The sequence below is a fragment of the Canis lupus genome, chromosome 15 (genome assembly GCF_011100685.1).
Source record: "Canis lupus familiaris isolate Mischka breed German Shepherd chromosome 15, alternate assembly UU_Cfam_GSD_1.0, whole genome shotgun sequence".
In the NCBI taxonomy this organism is placed as follows: Eukaryota; Metazoa; Chordata; class Mammalia; order Carnivora; family Canidae; genus Canis; species Canis lupus.
In genome coordinates this window covers 46,948,368-46,965,474 of record NC_049236.1, presented here as the reverse complement: position 1 = coordinate 46,965,474, position 17,107 = coordinate 46,948,368, and the positions used below count along the sequence as shown (strand labels likewise).

The following is a 17,107-nucleotide window of genomic DNA, read 5'->3' as shown; positions in this document are numbered from 1 at the left end:
TTAATGCCAAAGTATTTTTTAGATAATGAGAGATTAACCTTAGAAATTCAAAGTTCAGTTTTCAACTCAATCATCCATTTTATTTTTAAAACATGCCCTCAAATTAGAATTGCAGAAATGTTTGCATTGTTGAAACATGGACTCCCTGGCTAGTCAGAAATAGATAAGAGATGATCAGTGACCAAGCATGTAAAAGTAGGAGGTGATTACAGAATGAAAAGCCATTAAGCACCACCTAGTGACTTCCGTATCAGGTTAGACTGAGTTAAATAAAACCTAAGATTAAAGCCAATTATCAGATTAAAATTCACAAAGAATCACTAGGTATTTTAAATGTAATCTTTAAAATTTAAGTTAATATTACTCTTCTCTTTGTCAGTTGCATGAGTTGCTGACTTTAGAATTGGTCAGAATTCAAATCCAGTCTTCTCCACCTTGGACAAGTTACTTAAACTTTTTCAACCTCAGCTTCTTTGCTTGTAAAATATAGAAGTTTTTATAATTTTTCTAGTAGTTGATTGACATTGGTGTCTGTAAATCTGCTCATGTGCTACTTAGTACATGGTTGGTGTTCAGCAGAGGTTGTCTTTCTACCTCCTTCTTTTTATTATACTTAGAAGATTACCATCTTACGAAGAAATCTCTTGTGATGCCAAATTAGTATTGTGGAAGGAAGGGACATGAAGTGGTAGAAGAAGGAACCGAAAGTGTAGAATCTGTAAGCAGTATAAGTGAAGGAAATCCTAATAGGTCCTTAGGATGAAAGCGATTTTAATCCATGCATGTTGGGTGGGACCTAGGGCTGGGGCTCTTCCAGTAAGTATAGTCTCTCAATTCCCTATTTTTGTGCCTGGTTACCAGGCCCCCCTGAAGATGTTTGCATATTTGACTCCTGATAGACCTTCATCACATTATCTTATTTTCTAATCTCTTATAAATTTAAAGTTTTTACATTTCCTCAGGAATAGAGAATGAAAGGGGAGAACATAAAAACTAATTGTATCATCAAGCAGTCTGTTGAACTGCGGTTGGTGATTGGTTGAGACTGTGTGTGAATGTTACATTTGAAATATAATTCTTTTGGTGTTAGAAAACCCAGGGTTATAATTCGTGCTCCACCATTTATTGGCTGTGAGGCCTCGGATAAATTCTTTGAGCCAGCACAGTGCCTGTGTCATTGGTGGTGGTTAACCAGTTGTTAGCTTCTTCCCTCTGCTAATTGAGAATTAGAGTTTTGTATTAATGATGTCCTTTCTACTCTTCAAACTAATGGATATAAATTTAAAAATCTGGATTGGCTGGGTAAATAATTCCTGAAAACCTGGGACAGGTAGCTTGGTTGCTAGTACTGAGGAGATGGGGGTGCTCCTATTCCCTTTACACTGTCCAAAGTTGTCATTTCTGTTTCTTTGGCAGAGGAGACAAAAATACTAGGATGTACTTAAAAGACACAGGTCTTTTCTTCCTTGGGAGGGTAGTACATGTCTGCCTTGCAAGAAATAGAATTTGTAGAGCATTCAGGTGGTGAGCAGGTCTGTCTTGTGCCCCAAGAATGAATGCCTCTCTTGCTCTTAAGTGTATCTTCCTCCCTGTGGTGATTCTTCTGCCTTCAACTTCTCTCCTCTGTCTACAGCGGGAAGTAGAATACTCCATGTGTAGCCCCTCAAAGCCACTGGCCCTGTGCAGGCTTAGGTTGCTATAGGCAGAAGGGGAAGTATAACAGTGCTCTCCTCCCACAGCTGCCACCTCTTTCCCCATCATGCAGTCTCTTCTATAGCAAATGCAGCCCTGGCTACAAGTGGCAGAGCCCTGGCAGGAAGCCAGCGTTGAAATAAATACCCATAGCTGTTGGGGCCCACTGTTGCCTCTGGCAAAGGACAAGCTGGGGCATAATATTAAAGCAAGAAAGGAAAACCTGCAAAGACCAAAATCCCCTCACAAGAAGGAAGAGGCTTTAGGGGCTGGAGCTGGGAAAACACTTGGCCATTAATATTTGGTTCACATGCTTCTGCATAGCTCTGCATGCAGGTGAGAGCATATATTGGAGAGAAAAATGTAAAGGAAATGGAGAGAAGAGAGTGAGGTCTAGCCCGTTGTCTGTGCTGGGAATAAGACCATTTTGACAAGACTGATACATAAATACTTGAACTGTAACACAGCACACCCACGCTGCCCCTTGTGCAGGCGGATACAATCCTGTGCCTTACCTTTTCTATTCCTTTTGGTGAAATCAGCATCAGGAGGATGTCATATAACAGACTTTGGGAGCTCCAGTGCCCCAGAATTATCAGCTAATTACAGACTGTGGGGAAGAACAGGAGCTCTGGAAACCATCAGTACAGTATGTTTGGAGGTGCCCCAGACTGTAGACACATTTTTGCCACAATAATGGCCCCCAGGATCCCTCAGTACTCTAAGGGATCACTGTAGTGAGTTTGATGGGTGCGTGGGAATGTCTGTGATTTGGGTGTTTTCTGTTTTTTTGTTTTTATTTTTGCTTTTAGATTGGGGCTGTACAAGGTTAAATTTCAATATAAAGATTCACATATTTTCAACTAGGTTAGCTCCATATCCTTAATTTTAAATGTACTTCATCTCTCTCTTCTACTTTTTGAACATCCAGAAATTGAGATGTTTTTTTCAATCAGTAAGAGTATATAATATAGACTTCTTTCTGCATCAATCAGTGTTCATCATAAACCATCAGTCATGACTAAGAATTGTGGAAATCAGGTATTTTTATTTATAATCCTGTTTAACTGCACTGATTGTGGGAGAGGAGACAAAAATACTAGGATGTACTTAAAAGACACAGGTGGAAGATTAATGCCCTCACCCAACTGACATCTTCTAGTTTAATTTTAATTTCTTCTCATTAATGTAGTTGCTTCTTATGCAGACCTGAAAACATAGAACTGAATTACCAGACGAAAATAATTCTTACTCAACAATGGACTTATTGTATCTGTAAGGAAGTAAAGTAGTGTTTTAGATCCATTTAAGTGATAACTTTAGGAATATAACGTTTTTAGTGGTATTTTATTACTGAGTTTTTCCTTCTTCCAGTCATTTTTGCTCTTGTATTAATTTATAAAGCAGATGTTCTTTTAGAATATTTAAAGATTTAAAATATTTCTATTTAGTTTAAGCATTAGCCAATGGGATTTCTCAGCACTGGCTCAGATGCCCTTCTTGAAAAGTGAATGTTGTTAGTAGTGGTGCAGCTTCATTGTCATGGAGGTTAAACTTTTTGTCAGACCTTGTTCTAAATGCACTGTTTAAATCTGTTCCATAAGCAGTTGGGGTCAAAATCCTTAAAGCCCTGAAGAAAAACAAAAAAACCTGGAGAATCTAAAAAGTCTTTGAAAGATTGATGCTTGTATACTCGGATGGTAGACCTAATGGGTAGTAATAAAGCCCTTTCCAACTCTAGCTGTGTGTAACCTTCTCTTCTTTAGTCTCTCATCTTGGTTTGTAATGTTGGAAAACGTGAAGCTTTCAAAGGTACTTTGAAAAAGATATATTTTAAAAACAAAACATCTAGTTCTGATGACAGGCTGGGTCCAGTGATCATACCTCTTGCTAGTTGAAGTTCACATCTAGAGTGAGTTACAAGGTAGAAAGCTAGTATATTTTTGAGGATCAAACTTACTTGCCCACAAACTTGTTAACAGTGGTATGATTCACTGAACAAAATAAAACAAAACTAAAATCTTGAATCTTAAATTTTAAAACTGAAACAGAATCTTGATAAAATGCAGCTAAACTAGTAAGTACATGCATGTATATATGCATCTCCTAGTTACATACAAAATGAAACAAGATTTTAGATATCCTCTATTACTGTTAGGCTTCATCTTTGAATATATTACAGGATAATCAATCATTTGCTCTAATTATTATAGGGAGGGGGAAGTGTTTGGTTTTGTTGACACAGCCATTGAGGAAAAACTTCCTTTACCATTTGCTAGCAGCTTGCTTACTTAACAGCAGTAGTGCAAGTCTGGGTTGTCTCTCCCTGGTGAATTAATTATCCCTTGTTTAAATCTGTTTTGATCTTACCCTTTTCATGTTTAGCACACTTGATAGATGACAATCACATGTGTGAAAAATCCATATCTGCTATCATGAGAGAATACCTAGATTTCATGTAGAGTTACTGTACTTCACATGTCACGACTTCCTGCTTGTTCTAAGTCCACTCTCTTTCTCATTGATCTGTAGCACACCTATTTGTTGTAACACCTCTGTTGTTAGAGAGGAGGCAAACAATAGGCACAATATACTAGAGATAAAAAAGAAGTTAAATAAGGCATCTACACAGAGGTTGCTTTGCAACTTTTGTTACTTAGTTTGCTTATTTTTCTCCTCTCACCTGTAATTGTAGTGAATTGTAGTATATAGGGAAGACATCGTTTTATGGATAAAGATAGCAAGACCCAAGATGTCTTGCTCAAGGTTACAAAGCTATTTGGTAGAAGAGCTGAGTCGTTTTTTTGCAGGATGAAATCTTGTGTGCATGACTGTATCCCCCCCCCCCCCATATATGCATACACACTTCTGTACTCTTTGCTTAGGCACAACAGCAGACCTTGTGATGCTTAGAGAATTATCTTGGTAAATTTGTGCTTAAATTAATGGTTCTGTAATCTGGAGATGGCCTTGCAATGTGCTACTGATTTTATTTCTCATGTGCATGTAGTATTTGAAGTAACATTTGGCTTCTGTCTTTGGCTTCTAATAATCTACTTATCTTTCATTGCTGGCCTGTGGCTATTACAAAATAACAAAAGACTTGCACAGTAGTTGTTAAGGCAGGTAGGATGATTCTTTATCCAATTAAAGATTAGCTAATCTTTCTCAGAGTTTATGCTGTTTTCTCTGGCTAGTACTGGTGTATATAGGAAGATAATGACTGGTAGTAGATGCTGGTCTCACCAGCTGGTTGTCTTTTTGCACTGAGATTTAGATTTGTTCTTGTCAGAGCTGTGTAGTCTTTGGAAGTGAGTAACTTGTAGAATGGAAACAAATTCAGACATTTTGAATTTTATAAGGTTTAGAAGAACCTTGAGATGGAAGACTTTAAAAAATGAGATAGATGTAATTTTTGTTTTTCCTACAGATCCATCAGGTTTTTATTTTTTACCATAATTCCTCTCCTTCATTTTTACATATATGTAAAATAATGACTAAATGGTTTAAGATGCATCTCTCAAGGAAAATTAAAATGAAATATCTTTCTCTTTGAGATCAGTTTTTGGCATCATCCAGTCCCCATACTTCCTCTCTACATCTTCATTATAACCATGTCAGTTGTGTTTTCTTTTATGAAGCTTCTAATCTTTTTATGACTGTTCAAAATAGGTACAAAGCAACCTGGTTTAGTTATATTTCACTAGGTAATGGCAGTTATGAAGAAACTGATAAAATGATAATGTCTTCATTTATATAACTGGAAAATTTTAAAATACTCTTTTTGCTACTCAAATAACTATCTTTTATGAAACTCTTTTAAATATAAATACTGAATTTCTAGTGTCTTAAGTCAATAAATTCCTAATCATTGTTAGGACTATGATTTCCCTTTAAAAATACTAACAAAGAACACTTAATTTTTAAATGGAATATTGGAACCCAATTGCATGTTTTCCTAAAATAACGTGAAACACAAATACATAGTATCTAATTGAAGTCATCCATAAGTCAAAAATCTATATAACTAAACATAATTTTGGCTGATTATAAAAATTTCCTTCTTTAAGCAAATTAAAAGAGACAATTTCACAAATACCTATTGATTATGTCTTATAATTCTAAGTGACACTTTACATGTTAAATTATACCAATTTCTTTATCCCCTCCTTTTTGTAGAAATGCATAAGGTAATATTTGCCCCTAATGTTCATGAAAATTGGTGCTTATATTAAGTCAGTGCCTTACAGAAATTTGTGTACAGCAAATTAAAACTACATTTACATAGTAAGGTTGTGGCATCCCAGAAAGTAAATAATCTAATTTTCCCCCTTAAAAGAGGGCTTAAAAATAATGTGTTTACTATAAAAAACATAAAGAGATTTTATTTAAAATTATTATGCTAACTATATAACACTAAATAGTAAAATTAATATTCCTAATCACACCAAAGATAATCACTATGAATATTTTATATATTCCCTCCTAATCTGTTCTGTTTTTTGTGTGTGCTATTTCACATATATTGAGTGCAAATGAGATCAAGTCTGCCAAGTGTTTTTTTGCTGTTTTTCATTTAGCATATAATAACCATTTTTAGCATGGAAAATACTTTTAGTGCTTGAAAAACTTATAGCCTGTATCACATATCTTATGTTTATGTTTTCTTTTTTTGACCCATTCAAGTTTATGTTGAGTTTTTTCTCATAAATCCTGTAATGTGCATATTTGTACTTAAATGTTCATTTAAATTCTGACACTTTAAGATGAATTCCTAAAAGGAGGATTATATCATCAAAGAGTAAGAATATTTATTTATTTATTTACTTACTTATTTATTTTTAAGAGTAAGAATTTTTAAAAGTTTAGGTCATATAACTGTTTCTAAATGTAGTAAAAATTACTATCAGCATTAATTTTTCAGTTCTATGAAAGCAAAATATCCTTAAAAGCTACATCAAAAAAATTTTTCAGAAGGTATCATGGGATACCTGGATACCTGGGATACACTCACACACATATATATATATATATATGGTCTGAAAGCATCATTGTAAAGCAGCGTTACCTATTGGTTGGATAGACAGTAAGGGGTTCAGAGTTTTCCAGAAGAGTTTATTTCTTTGTTTTTAAAGATTTATTTATTTATTCATGAGAGACAGAAAGAGAGAGAGAGAGAGAGAGAGAGAGAGAGAGGCAGAGACACAGGCAGAAGGAGAAGCAGGCTCTTTGCAGGAACCCGATGTGGGACTCGATCCTGGATCCCGGATCCCGGGATCATGACCTGAGCTGAAGGCAGCCACCCAACTGCTGAGCCACCTAGGCTTCCCCAGAAGAGTTTATTTTTACTTGCTCGATTTGTATTTAGGTATTGGATAGTTGGGGATAACAAACATGGTAGCTTGGAGGTGACACTGCTGATCTTTTATTTGCATGACGGTGAGCTCAGGCACAGTGGCAGCTTCAAAGCACCAAAAGTGCTTGTGGTTTGCCATGAAATGAAAGCTGGGGACAGCCCACCCTGGAAGACCCTATTGGACTTTGGAAATAACTGGCAGATCAAAGTGACTGAACAGGGAGCTGTGATGTAGGAGGCAGTCAAGTGCTGGCCCTAACTATTCTCGTCCCATGACATATAGCAAAAGCTGTTTTTTAAAAATAAATTCTCATAGCAACTTTGATACTGTCAAAACATTGGTTATTTAAAACTTCTGTTTGCCTGAATTATAGATAATCAAGAGTTTTCAACGTTAAAAGTACATAATTGTCATTTATTGTATGATGTTTGCAGAATGCTGTTTTCAGTGTTAGAATTTTGCATAGTAGAGATTTTTACATCATTTTCATTGTACAAAACACTCAAATTGTTTACAACGTTAATTAAAGATCCTATGTAATTATTGGCTGTATTCGTAGTTATGAGAACATTATGGTAATTTATTTTGATATCAGAAATAGTTTATTCCGGAAACCAAGACTACAACTAGTATGTTAACTAGTGTTTAAATAAAAACTTGGGAAACAAAAAATGAAAGCAATAGCATAGCATTTGCTCATTGTTTTTACAAATAAGTTGTAAAGGAAGGCTTTAGATTTTAACTTTTCTTTGAAAATCCTCTGGATTTAATTATTTTTCACTTTAGAACTGAAATAGACATTAAGATAACTTTCACAATGAATTATCCTTTTTAGGAAATTATAAAACTCCTAATGATTTGTAAATCATTATGAGTAACCTTAGATCATGTTTAAAATATGGACATGCAGGTAGTTTTATGGTGTTTCATTAAAATACTGTATTGAATGAAGGCCCTTTAGGTACTCAATTTTCATTACTGTGTAAATTGTAAATATAAACATAAAATGTAATTTTATATGAATCAGAACATTAATGGAGGAAATATCTATAAAACTGTGTGCATAGTAAACTCGCAGCATATTTTCCATGACTGAGATGAAATAAAGCTCTTACACATAAGACCTCATATTTTAAACATGGTTATAGATCCAAAAGAATGATAATTTTTTTCACAGAACTAAAAAATGGCCAAGTTTAATACTATGCTAAAAATAGCATACTTCCATCCCACAGTGTTGGTTTCTGGAGAAGTGTGGAAAGGTGGATGCTTCATCTCCCTCATGTCCCACTCACTCTTCCTTTTCATTTCCACCTCAAACTATGTGATCATGTCACCTCCTTTGAAAATCCCTGCCACCCCTCCATATCCTTTTGTTGTGTCTTTTCATGGAATTCATGTTTAGTAGCTCTTACTAGAGTTTGTGATTCCTTGATGAGGTTTGGAACTGCAGGGGCATGCACTTGTTCTTACAATAAAATACACCTCTTTCAGACAGAAGTTGGAATATTTGCAGCCTCTGTAAATGAGACCCTTCCATTACCTGTTTTCCTCCTGGAAAAAGTAGAAGGAACAGGTATATTAGCCATTTTCATAAAGCCTGCAAGTGTGTGCTAGCAAGCAAGGCCACAGGATTTGAGGATCCTAATTTTTACTGTTGAGCTTAGCAAGAAAATTACCTCACATGGGGCTGCTTTTGCCACCTTTGCAAGACAGGATACATGCAGGAAGGGCAAGTCAGGCTGCAGGACACAGGGTGAAAGCAAACAAAATTTAAAAACTTTCAAATGAAGAACATTTGAAAACACTGCATAGTGTGATGGAAAGAACAGAGAATTCAGAACCAAAACGTGGAGCTCATTTTCCCACCTGACCGACTGTGGAGGACAGGGTAAGCCACTGAAGTTCAGTTTTCTGTCACTTTTAAATGGGACAGTGCTGTGTACCTCATGATTTTGTCCTCGGATTTAAAGGGATTTTAGCATTTTGCTAAATTTATGATAACAATGTTTTACTTGTTCTTTTTAGTTTACAAAATGTAAATTCAAAGATTCTTCAGTCAATATAAAATCTAGTAGGAGCCCTACCAAAGTGTATTATGTCATCCATCAGCCAAGTTTTCTCTAAATATGGCAAATTTGGTGACTTAAAAATATTTATACATCAAAATTTGCAGTGAGTGAAAGGGACTTGTTACAAATTTGAAGTTTTTCAGGACTAAGTATGTTAAGTGATCATGTTTTATGGTTGTTGTTTTTTTTAATGGATTGTAATAAATCTGCTTACTACCCACAAGATAAACGTTACTGGACTACAGCCCAAGGACTTTCTAAAGACTGTAACGTTTCCTTTCTCTGGTAAATTATCCATCATGTTTTATCTTACTTTGGTATGGCTTATTCCTTGCAGTTGGTAATAAAAGAGAGTCCTGGGTCATTTAAACAAGTAATTAAGAGGACCATTTACTATTTCTTGCCTTTGAAAAGTGTTAATTTTATTTGTTGTGGGTTAATGATGCATTTATTGTCTATCCTTACAGCTTCTAGTAGTTCAAAGGTGAATCATTCCAACAGTTAAAAAAAAAAAAAAAAGAAAGAAAGAAAAAAGTAACAATTCATTGCATTACAGATCTTTAAAGACATAACGCTTTTTCAAAAAAAAAAACAAACTTTTATAAATTTGCTGAAATGCAATACTAAATGAAACTCTGAGGCAAGACTGTATTAATTTTAAAGTTATGATTATTTGTTTGGAAAAATGCCAGCTGCATGTAGCTAAGTTGAATCATCATTTTATGAGACGTTTATTTGAATTAATGTGACAGTATTTAATAGAGTACCATATAAAACTGTATATGACTTGTCAAATGAGAATACATTATAATATTGCAGTTTCTTTCTTCTCATTATACTTTTGCAAGTGACTTACGGAGAAATTTATTCTCTCATCCCTTCAATATTTTAGTGTTACCCATATGCCAGGCACTGTACAAGGTGCACGGCTACATCACAGCAGAGTCAGACAATCAGTGCTGTGCTGGTAATGGTAAAGGTTTAATGACTGGCCTCCGTCTGGGAGGAAAGACCTTGACTTTTAGTGTTTGCTGCTTTTTGTAGTATAAATGCTCTTACCACTACTGATTTCAATCTACAAATGTGATGTTACTGAATGAGAAGTTGGTAAAAGGTGCTAAGTAGTACACAGTAACAGTATTTCCTGCTGATAGAGTAAATATAAATACTAAATACCTAAAGAACATGGAGTAAAAAGGAAACAATAAATTTTGAGTACTTATTACCCTTTTAATGTAATTAATTATAAGTTTATAGAAAGTAATTTTTAATAATTAGCTGTAGCTTAATGACCAATTTGCAGAATTCCTGAAAATTTAAGCTTTGGCTTTCATGAGCCGATTCAAGCTATTTCCAGTGCAGTGCTAAGGGATAAACAAAATTTAAAAGTAAAACATGATGTGTTAAAAGATGATTAAGTGGCCAAAAACTAAAGCAAAACTGGGACCGAGGAATTGCTCTGTGTGTGTACACATGCGTGCACCTATGCTGTTTTAGAAAGCCTGGTCACTAGAGGCCTCGTTGAGAAGTTGACATTTGAGAAACCTCCTGAAGAATGTAAAGGAGACAGTCATGAAACCACTTGCGGGAGGAGGGGTACCTGGTGGCTCAGTCAATTAAGGGAATTAAGGGTCTGACTCTTGATTAAACCTTGTGTCATGATCTCGGGGTCACAGGGTGGAGACCCCCCCATCAGGTTCCATGCTCAATGGGGACTGGTGGTTCCAGATATAGACATGGATGGTGCACATGTCTTCCCCACCCCCCACTCTCCCTCTCCCCCCTTTATCCCTTCCCCTATTCACATGTGTGCTCACTCTCGCTCTTTCTCTCTTCCTCAAATAAATAAACCTAAAAAAGAAAGAAAAGAAACCTCCAGGGAAGGGCATTTCAGGCAAAGTGACTAGCAGATGCAAAAGCCCCAGGCAGGAGTAATGTGACACATTTCCAGAATTCTCAGGGAGGCTGGTACAAACTAAGGAAGAGGGTGGCATGGCAGGGGGTGGGGGGGTGGTGGTGACGGTGTCTACTGGAGTCTTATTGTGTAGGCCCTTGTAGACCATGGCTGGGAGCTAAGCAGTTCTTTGCACGAGGTAGGAAGCCATTCGGAACTTTTGAACACATCAGTAATCTCTGCTTCAGATGCCATGGGATGACTCTGGCTGCTGTATGACCTTAGGGGATGAGGTCTGAGGTATGGAAACCTGTCAGGACACTACCGCAGTCATGCATTTGATGGTCACTTGGACCTGGCGGTAGTGCTGGAGGTAGTGAGATATGACCAAATGCTGCTTCTAAGTTACTAGTAATGCTGATGGGGTCCTGTAGCATGAGGCATGGGAGAGGAGGGTGACTCCAAGGCTTGGGCCTGAGCAGCTGGAGATACAGAGTTATCATAAACTGAGATGGGGGAGGCCACTGCAGACTCGGGGGGAGAAGTATCATTGTTTGCGTAATATGCTACGTTCGAGGTGACTGTGACATAGACATGACGTAGACATACTGGATGGGCAGTCGGGTTTAGGAATCTGGGAGGGGTTTGGGTTGGAAATATAAACTGGAGAGTCATCACAATAGAGGTGGGTGAGGTCACCAAGAGGGTGGAGAAGAGAAAAGGCCAAGAGTTATCCAACCCAGCGGGAGGACAAGGATGAGCTGGTGAATGAGCCCAAGCATGATGGCCTGGGTGTTAGGAGGGAAATGAAAAGCACATGGTGTCTGGAAAACAAATGAAGTGCATGTTTCAAGGAGAGAGTGATCCAATATGTCAGATGTTGCAGGTTATAGGTAAGATAAGGTGAGAACTGAGAGTCGTCCTTTGGACTTAGAACATGAAGGTCCTTTTTGACCGCGGTGAGTGTGCTGCTGCTGGGACTGGCTATGTCCAGAGCCTGGGTTCATGGGTGTAAGGGGGAGAGACAGTTGGAGACAGGGAGCATGGGGCATTCTCTCCATAGTTTTGCTGCAAAGGATAGAGAAGCTGGGGAGAGCTGTCTGAGAATTGGAGTCAAAGTGTTTCTCTTTCTTTAGGAAAATAAAATAACAACAGTATTCTCACATGCTAGATTTTTTTTTTCTTTTAAAGTATCTCCCAATGCCCTTTCCCTCTCTGATGCAGAATTTAGCTTTACACTAGCTCTTCTCCCCTACAGAAGCTTATTAAAACAAACAGCTTTCTTTCATTCAGTAGGACCCACTGTACGTAGAAAGCATGTTTGTTGTCATCTTTTGTCACTTATTCTTCTCTTTGGGGAAGAGGCTTGTTCTAAGTGTTTCACAGCCAAGCTGGGCCTCCCCGCCAAAGCAGCACTGGTACCGTCCCCAGATCCTTATCCACATTAATTAAGTATAAATATGAGCTCCTTAAGTAAAGATTCAGCCATGTCTGGGTTTGTGCTTTGTCTAGAAGGGCATTTGCAAGGTAGAGGTCCGTGGTGATTGTGCTATAAAGGATGTTTTAGTAGTCACGCTGTGTCATGCACACAACTCATGTTTTCTAAGATGTGTCTTCACTTGTCAAATGTTGTCTACCAGTCTCATTTCATCCTTATGTGAATATGTAAGTTAATATTTCAGGCAATTATGTTGGAAATTCTAAAGTGCAAAAGAAATGTAGTTCAGAATAACTGATTAATTCCTTAGCTCGCCCTTTTATTTTCACCTTCTAGTACACAACGCATTTTAATTGCAGCATTAAGTTACATCTGAAATCATCAAAACTGATTCCTCTGAGAGAGAATTCAACAGAGAAAACTATCTTAACTAGGAAAACTCCCTCAAAGGTGGTTGCTCTTTCTCTCTGCCCAGTTTTATCTTCTTGCATTTTTTACCTAGTGTGATGTAGTATAATAACCATCTTAGTATTTGAATGTAGCTTGGTTTATTATTAGTGAGGTAGAAATAGAAAAAAATTAAATCCCAAAACCCTAATCTGTCAAAAAAAAATATTTATGTTAAAGGGAAGACCTTTCCTCTTATACTGTTAGGATATTAAGATGTAAATTAAGGAAATAATCATAAGTGTTATTTATAAAGCTGTTCCATTTAATCCATTAATTCTATTAAAAGGGACACAGTTGTAAGCTAGCATGATCTCTTAATTATGAGCTTATCCACTACAAAATTCCTTTTATCATTTCATTTGCCCCATAAGGCATATGTGCTATAATCTATTTTTAATGTTTTGCAGCATATTTATAGGGTGAAATTATGCATTTAAATCTATGGTATGTGTTTGGAAACCATCTGTTAGAACCTACTGGAAAACAGAACCTTTCTTCATTAATGTGCTCCCTTATTTGGGGAACCTAAATATTTAATATTATCCTTCCTAGTTCACAGCTTTAAAGAATGAGAAGCATTATTGAAAAAAGTCTTATTTGTTCCCTCAGGGAGATCCAAACTTTACTGCTTTATTCTGTCATGTTTTAGAATTGTAAAGTGTGTCCAGTTAGTAGTATTTTCAACTTTGGGGTATGTTCAAGGAATATTCATAATAGACTTATCCTCTCATATAGGAATGACAAGTCTATTTATCTGAAATTTTACTTGGGCAGTTGGAGAAGGTGACGTCTGCGATGGATTTGAAAATGAATACACGAGTCTCAGATTTCAAGGAAGCTTAACAGAGTAGTGAAATATGCATAATAATTCATAATCAAGGGATATGACGAGTCTGCAAGAGGTTTGTACAAATTGATCACATTTTGTTTCACATAATCAATTTATAGGTAACCGCCTTAAGAAAGTTCTTTTATTTCTCTCTTTTATCCCTTTACAAATGAAAGAGCATTATCCCGTTTGTTCTCTCTCTTCTCAGTTTTTCTTTCTTATTATCTAAGACATTTTACCTTTTAAAAACAGGTATTAAACCCTTCCTTCCAAGTTGTAGAAGTGTTGCTTCAGGTGCAAATATCTCATTGCCTTCCTGTGAAAGGTGAAGAGGCTGTCCTGGTGCAAGAACTGGCAATGCTGCCTCTGCCTTCTCTAATAGAGTCAACAAAAGAACGAAAGATAGACACAAAGAGAACTGTGGATTCCAAATCTGTGTTGGCACTGTTTTTTCAAATTCGTATTTACATTTTTGTAAGCGAAATGCTTATTTCGAGATGCTACGAAGAAAGTGATAAAATACACCTGGGTCAACAGATCTTCAGCATATAGTTTAAAGTGAAATGTATTTTCCTGAGCTCACTAAAATCAGGAATCCTATATCCCAGATGTTTCCATTCAGCAGTCACTCCATTTCCTCTTTGAGTAGTATCCATCCTGTATTTCTCCTGAATTTTCAAGTATGATTTATTAGTAGAGAAAGGAAGGTAAATTACAGAATTTCATTTTGCTTGCACTGTAGCATAAAACAGCCAAGTTGTCAAACAACCACAAAACCTGAACATCTTAAGAAAGAGGTGGTTGGGTTTTAGGTTCCACAAGAGAGTTTAGAAGAATTCTCTTTTTAAGCAGGCTTCATCTCAGAATTGTGTTTCTCCATGGATTAGGAAATATAAACATGTTCTTTAGAATAAAGAGAGAAAGAAAAGCTAAACAACAACAACAAAACCCCACAAAAAAAGTAAGGAATATACAGAAAACTAAAGAAGGGAAGCAACCAGGATTTGATCCTCATACAGTGAGTAGGAGGTTGACAGGCTAACATCATTGCTGGTCCTTCCACAGCAATTATTTGTATAAATAAGTCCTTTGAGAAATTACCTTGCTGTTTATTTCATTAAAGCCAATTTTGTCATTTGCAAGTTTTTACTTAAAACCTGCAGACCTTAAGCATGGAGTCATGGCCCTGTGCTTCTGTATGGTGTAGATTTTAATGCAATCTACTTAAAAGTATTTAGTGAATAATTGTAGCAGAATCTGGACTAGAAAGCAAGGGGTATACACTTTATCATAATTTTTTTAATTGTTTTTAATTTTTTATTTACTTATGATAGTCACAGAGAGAGAGAGAGAGAGAGGCAGAGACACAGGCAGAGGGAGAAGCAGGCTCCATGCACGGGGAGCCCGAAGTGGGATTTGATCCCGGGTCTCCAGGATCGCACCCTGGGCCAAAGGCAGGCGCCAAACCGCTGCGCCACCCAGGGATCCCAAATTTTTTGTTTTAAATTGCTAATGCATATCATCAGTGATGGGATGGATACTCTGATGTGTCTCCTGATATGACATAGTAAAAAATAAACAGTATCATCTATGTAGTATTCTTGCTAAAACAGTTTATTGTAGGTCTAAATATGAGAAAATAAGACAAATTTAGAATGTAGACCTCATTTAAAATGTCTGATTCTTAAAAAAAAAAGATTTTTCCAAATGCAATGAGTAGACCTTGATTGGATCCTTATGAAAACAAGATATAAAACACATTTTTGGGTCAGCTGGGAAAATTTTAATGTTGTCTATATGATAGATACTATTGAATGAATGCTAGCTTTCTTAGATGTGATAATGGAATTAAGTTTATGTAGGAGAATATTGTCTTACTGTTAGGGGATATATATTGATGATAGATGGTGCAAGATTGTGTGATGTCTACATGTATTTTCACATGTTGCAATAGAAAGAAAAATATATATGTTAGGGCTTTCCAAAGAAATAGAACCAATAGGGTGAATCTATATCTGTATTTATATTTATCTCTATCTGTTGAAAGATTTATTTTAAGGAATTGGCTCTTAAAATTATGAAAGTTGTCAAGTCCAAAATTAGCAGGGTGGACCACCAGGCTGGAGGCTCAGGGAGGACCTGATGTTATAATTTAAGTCTGGAGGCCTTTGGCTGTCACAATTCCCTCTTGCTTGGAGGAGGTTAGTCTCATTATATTTGAGCTTTCAAATGACTGGGTAAGGAGCATCCACATTATAAAGGGCAATTGACTTTACTCAAAGTCCCCCAATTTAAATTTTATTGAAAAACACCCTCACAGAAATTTCTGGAATAATATTTGATCAAATATCTGGGGACCATGGCCCTGTCAAGTTGACAATAAAATCAACTAGCATACTATTTCTATCCTATGTATGTATATAAATGTGGGAAAATTTTAGCAATTGGTTAATCTAGGTAAAGGGTATACCCATGTTTACACATTATTCAGCTTTTCTGTAGTTGTGAATATCTCCAAAGTAAAACGTTGGGGAGAGCAAAGACGAAATATGAGTTGTTTATGATTCCCACACATTTCTTTGTGATCTAGGCTTTCTAATACCCGTGACATCTTGTACCCTCAATTACAACTCTTGGCAGAAAAAAGTAGAAGTGCGCTGGGTGTCCATCTTATTTTCAACAAAAGAGGTCATAATTTTTTGCAAGGTCCCAGCATGCCACCAAGAGTAACTTCAGAGATGTGTGACAGAAGAAAAGATATTTTATTTCAATCCAGAAAAAGTCTCCACGTCTAAACCTCTTAGATTCTACCTCTTGCTTCTTGGATAGTTATTTTTTTTTTCCTTTTTAAGAAAATGTAGGAAAGATGGCATACAATAGAGCATGATATGCAGCAGAAGGATTGTTCAGTTTGTGAAAATATGCCTTAAACTGTAACATGCTATGCAGAAAATACAAGGCTATGGTACGATGCATAATGTTGGGCAGGTGGCTGTCGTTGATGGTTTCATTTTAAAGTAGAATCAGCTCTTGTCCTTTCATCAGTCTGTCCTCAGAATCCCTTCCATGGCACTCTATCTCCTGCAAGTCTTTCCTTTCTGAGAACTCTAGGAGCAGCTGCTTATTTGGCTTGGTATGCAAAATAAAAGCAACTGGAATAGCCCAGGACACATATTGAGTATATAAATTCTCTGAATTTTTATAAAATTCATACTCCTAAGAGAATGTTCACCTGTTTTAATATTAGTAACATTTCTTTAATTCCACATCCCCAAACTGAGTTATCTGTCTGCAAGCCCCAACTTTTTTCTAGCTCTAAGTCATACATTTTTACTCCTGTACAAAGCGCTGCTTTGCTCAGATAAGCTTTCATGT

General features: G+C 36.5%; 1 protein-coding gene across 6 annotated transcripts in view; it reads left to right on the top strand.

The window, feature by feature from the left end:
* Positions 1–17,107, top strand: part of NR3C2 (nuclear receptor subfamily 3 group C member 2) — a 334,877-nt gene that overhangs the window by 108,319 nt on the left and 209,451 nt on the right. The window lies entirely within an intron of this gene.